Source organism: Mustela nigripes, chromosome 7, assembly GCF_022355385.1.
Source record: "Mustela nigripes isolate SB6536 chromosome 7, MUSNIG.SB6536, whole genome shotgun sequence".
In the NCBI taxonomy this organism is placed as follows: Eukaryota; Metazoa; Chordata; class Mammalia; order Carnivora; family Mustelidae; genus Mustela; species Mustela nigripes.
In genome coordinates this window covers 139,789,835-139,795,223 of record NC_081563.1, presented here as the reverse complement: position 1 = coordinate 139,795,223, position 5,389 = coordinate 139,789,835, and positions in this window count along the sequence as shown.

Sequence of the window (5,389 nt, the reverse complement as noted above, 5' to 3'; positions counted from 1 at the left end):
CTGGCCACAGAGCCACAAGGACCTGGGAAGGGAACTTGGCCGGGGAAGGTGCTGGGGGTGGGGTGGGAGGGCAGAGAAGGAGGGAGGTCGGATCTCACTGAAGGTGCTTCTGTGTCCACCACCCCTTCTTCACCCCTGCATCTTACCTTGAGTTCTCCAGGGCAGGCCCTGGGGTAGAAGTGCTTTTGGGGTTACTGCAGACAGCAGAAGGAGGGAGTGGGCAAGTCACTGATACTGAGGGGTGTTGCAGAAGGGTCACTGCCACCGCAGCCCTGCGGGGGGCACCCCTGGCACGTGACACGTGGGCTGTGGGGTGAGGGGGCTGGAGGGAGCCACAGGCAGAGCCGCCGAGGCCAGCAGGTGGCCCGTGGGAAAGGCAATCTTGTCCCGCCTGCTGAGGGTGAACGCACGGGACCGCCAACGAGCTGAGGGCCCAGGGGACCCTACCCGACCCACCGCTTTGGGGCTGCCTGGGTGGCCCGGCCCGAATGACCTCAGGCTCACTGAATCAGACTGTTTCCTGGCACGTCTGGGCCCAGGCCTGGGCAGGACAACTGGCCTCTCAGTGAAGACGGTTCAGTGCAGCCGAGCTGGGCTCCTGCCCGCCTCTCCCCCGAGCCCAGCTGCCCCTCAAAGCTGAGCCAGGAGGATGGGGGACGGACTGAAGGCATGGCTTGAAGGGGAAGGAGAGGTGACGGACAGCGGCCTTGTCCCACTACCTGCAAAGCCTGAGATGTCCCCTGGCCACGTGTCCTCGGGCCAGCTCTGCTGTCCGCAACCACCTGGGCATCATCTCGAACCTTGAAAAATCCCATGCCTGGGCCCAGATCCCAGCCTAGGAACCCAGGCAATTAGGTTCAGCTTCGGGGAGGGCTGGATCAGGGCTCAACCCACCTTTGGGAGGGGGCTCCCGGGAAAGAGCTGACAGGCTGCACTGGTACACAAGCACCCAATTCCCCAACCCCATGCAGGCAGAGCTCAAGGGCTGAGCAGGTTATAGGGGTGCAAAACGTCTTTCTTTCTCTCTCTCCCTCACTTTGGGTTTTCAGGCTCACAAGGCAGCATTGCTTGGGGCAGGCCCCTCACAATCAGTTCAAGCGTAGATCCTGCAGATAGGTCATGGCTTGGCAGAGCCCCAAGGTCCCCCAGAGTGAGCGTGAGGTTCAGGAGAGCCACAGGAGGGAGGGCCAGACCACCCAGGAGCCCCGGGCAGGCTTGGGATAGGACGCGAACAGGGAGCGGAGTGTGCCCATCAGAGACTGGGAAGAGCATCCCAGGCCGAGGGGAAAGTGTGGCGGAGGGGGCTGTGGTGGGACCTTGGAGCCAGCCAAGAGGGGCTAGCTGCGCAGCGTTTGGCTGGTGATGGTCGCCTGAGCTCCACAGAACCCCCCCTTGGCGAGTTGAGTTCTGGCCCCAGGGGCTGCACGCCGTGTGTCATTGTTGCAGTCAAGACTCCTGGGCGCAGGGGACAGAAACTCAAGCCTTCAGTGGAAGTGAAACCTCTCGGTTCTTGTGACCAAAAGCCCGGAGCAAGACGGCGTGCGGCTTGTATGGACAGGCCTGCTTCTCCCACTCGGGGCCCTGCCCTCGGCGTCCCACTACTTCCAGGCCATTGCGACCACTGACAGTTCCTGCGGGCCTAGCTGAGCACCAGAGGAAGCTTCTCATCTCCAGACCCAGACGCTGTCTTGGGTTGGGGCTCCGACAGGTCCGAACCATGGACACCGGGGGGAGTCTCCCCGGAAGAAAAGCAGGACGCGCCCCGCTCTTCATTTCTGCCCCACCAGGCACCCGGTCCGGCCCCCACCCCCAGTTTTCTGGCCACTGGCTTCTGTGGTCCCCTCTCTTTGTGAGTCTTCATGGTGCGGGAGGACCTGTGGACCTGTGAGCCAGGCCTGCCCTCAGGGCGTCCCACTGCGCTCAGCTCAGCGGGGCTGGCTTGGCAAGCACCATCTCGATGTTCTTAATACTTTTGTCTTTGAACTTGTGTTTTGTAAAGTGACAACCCGTGGGATGATGTGGCACGTGCTGGAGGCTTGGGGGTCTCCCTGATCCCCTTCCCCTGGGACGGATTCTCAGCTGCCCCCTCCACTGTCCTCTGCCAGGTGACTGATACTGCCCCTGCCCCCAGCAGGGGTCTGCAGGGGCTCCGAGTCACAAGTGTGGGCTTGGGAAGCCTGTGAAGGCCTGTGTTTCCCCTCCGAGCACCCCCTGCCCCAGGGAGCGTGACCCTAAGCAGCAAATAATAAATGCCAGGACAGGCCCTGGGAGACGCAGAGGGAGGAGAATGCCTCTTCCTGCTGTCTGAGCAGCCCGGGCCCTCACCGTGCCGAGCCAGCTGTGCTGGGCCCTCCTGGGCTGAGAGCTGCCCCCGGCTGCCAGGTGAAGTGAGGTCCCCCCACCCCACTCCCCCAGACTGAGCAGTGCAGGGTGCTTGGCCACAGCTTACCTCATTTCATTGCCAAGGTCAAGGTCACCTGACGGGACAACAGCGCAGAGCACCCCCACTCCCGCAGTCTCCTCGACCACCAGCAGGGGGCATCTGTAGCTCGCCCCGCCGCTGTGAGACATCTGAGGGATGTCTGGGGACCGAGGAAGCAGAATGCTGTTGGCAAAGTGGAGTTAAGATTCTAAAAGCTCAGCTCCTGGAAAAGCAGGGAACGTTGCTGACCAGCAGAGGCTGGTCAGGGCCCTTCGGGGAAGTCACGCAGAAGGGTTGGAGCCGAGGATGCCCGTGGAGGACAGGACAGGCCGCCTGGTGCCAGAAGCTGGTTAACGCCCGCCAGCTGGCCATGGATTCCCGGTGGAGCCCCGGTGAGCTCTCTAACTTCTGGGGGCTCAGCTGCTCCAGGCCCCCAGAGCTGCTGGTGCCTCAGTGGTCTGCTAACTGTCATTGTGCACCCCCACATGCCAGGCTGTCTACCCGCACTGCACACAGCAGTGGGTCCCGGCCCCGGCCTGGCCACGGGCAGCTGCAGCTGCCCTTGTGTCCTGGTTCCAAGTCCTAGCCAACAAGCTGCTGCCCCAGAGCCCCCATTCTGGACGGGGCCCCAGAGGTCCTCCTGAGGCCAGACCAGCAGCCCCTTCTGGCTGTCTCAGCTCTAATTGAAGGTGACCCGTTTGTCCCCATGTGTCTCCCTTCTGGGTCACAGGGCAGCATCTGGCTGATCCTGCCCCTGCGCCTGGTCCCCGTACACAGCAGGTGCTCAGTGCCGCAAGCAGAGCCGCTCTCCAGGCTGCGTCAAAGATCCCCAGTCCCCTTGCCAGCTCCTCAGGGTGGAGACTGCTGCCTAACTCCCAGCACCCCACATAAGCAGGTGCTCAATTAACATTCATGGAATGAATGAGCCAATGAAGTAATTAAAAAGAGGTTTGGAAACTGTAAAACGCTAGACTCACAGGAGGTAACAGAAGGTTGCTTCCGGGGTGGGGGGCACACGTCTGGAGAACAGGAGCAGGTCTTTTGGGGATGAAACAGCTCTACAGAAAGCTCCGCAGAGATGGGGGTTTCCAGAAGGAGACCCCTGCTCAGGAATATACTTGGAGTTTAGCTGAGGAGGTGACCAGAGAGTGAGACACTGGTGTGGGTGCTTTCATTACCCGCTGGGTGCACAGGTGTCCTTGTATGCAGGCCCCCAAGGCCAGTTGTTGGGTGAGGGGCCTCCAGCCAGGTGGTCTCAGGCACTCAGGGCCACAGCCCTTGGGCCCCGCCCCCCAGCTTGGATGAATCTGCGCAGCCTCTTTTGGGAGCCACCTGCTGCGTCCGACACAGCCAGTCCACCCGGCACGTCATCCCACGGCAGCCTGAGCCTGAACAGCCCAGGGACGCCCTTGGGAGGGATGAGGGGAGCGGTGGGCGGTCCCTGACAGCTTCCGTGAGATGCAGAGCTGTGTGCGGGGCGCAAACCGACAGACCCACGTGCACGTGTGCCGTCAGGGTGGAGGGCTACGGAGAGGGACTGCAGGCGTCTCCCGCCTGTGCCTTCAAGAACCAAGATAATGTTTCACCTTACCACGAGCTGCCCATGGCCCCAGCGCAGCCCGGCCCTGCAGGACGCCGAGCCCTCTGCAGGGCAACAATCGCAGCTTCCTCTCGCCCTTGTGAGCAGCCTGACTTCTCCATCCTTAGGTCAGACAGGGCCCAGGGAGAACCAGTGACGAGCAATGGGGCGCAGCGGACTCCCCCATGGCCCACCCACCTGCCGGCACCATCTCTACCTCCCCCTGAAGCCGCCAGAGATGTTGTCTGGTACCCCGCTGATCCTGTCTCTCCGGCGCTGGTGCAGCTTCTGAGCCTGTCTTGGGATCCCTAGCAGTCCCCATCCCCCCTGCTTAGGGCCTAACCTGCCTGCTGGTCCCCCTTGGCCCTGCTTTGGGGAGATCCTCTGATGCCCACCTGCCTGGCTCCCTACCCTGAGCCAGCATTCTAGGCCTCTCTCCTTCAGCAGAGCCTGGGGTCTGTGAAGGTTACAGGAGTGCGCGGGAGGGCGGGCTGGAAGGGAAAGAGCCGGTTGGGAGCCAGGGTGGGGAGTGGCCACAGGGGCTCTGGAGCTGGGAGGCGGGTCCAGGCGGGGGGGGGGGGGGGTGCGGGGGGGGGGGGGGTGAGTGAGGAATAGAACTGAACTCCTCCAGGGCTGTCTGTCTCCAAACGGAGACCAAAGTCCCCTTGTCCCTCCTGGACTAGGGCCCAGTGTGGGGCTGAACCCTCTTTTCCTCCCCGTGGTTAAATCGGGGTCAAGACTCTAACATGCAAACCCATGATGAACCGCGGAGACCCAAGAGAGCGCTGAAAAGCAGGACCCTCGCGGAGGCCCAAGTCAGGGTCCCCCGGGGCAGCGGTTGCAGAAGGCGAGGACACAGACAAAACTTGGGAAGCGGGGAGGTGCGGCCCCAGCGGCTGCAGAGCGGCACTCAGGGTGTCCCTCTGAGGGAGGTCTGCGGGGCGTCTGGGCGGGGCCGGAGGGTGGACCGTCGGGTCCGCCCTGCCGTGAGCGGCTTTAGGTAGGTGGCCGTGGTCCTCCTCGCCGGCTCTGCTTCTTCAGACCTCGGGGATACGCACGGGGCGCCAGGGGCAGAGGCTGCAGGCGCTGGGCCCGGCAGGTGCACGCCCGACGAGGCCGGCCGCCCACCCCCGCCCCGCCGCTTCCAGCTCTGCCCCGGGTGGCCCGGCAGGACGTCGCCCCCTGGCCTCCCCGGGCTCGCCCCGCCCCCGCCGCGCGATACCAGGACCGGGGCGCGAGATCCATCCCGCCCGGCGGTGGCGCGCAGGCGCGGCGGCGGCGGCCCGTCGGCGCTCCCGGCCTGCCCTGCGCGCGCTGACGTCGCGCAGCCTCGTCCCCGCCGCCGCCGCCGCCGCCGCCGCCGCCATTGGAGTCGGCGCCTCGTCAGT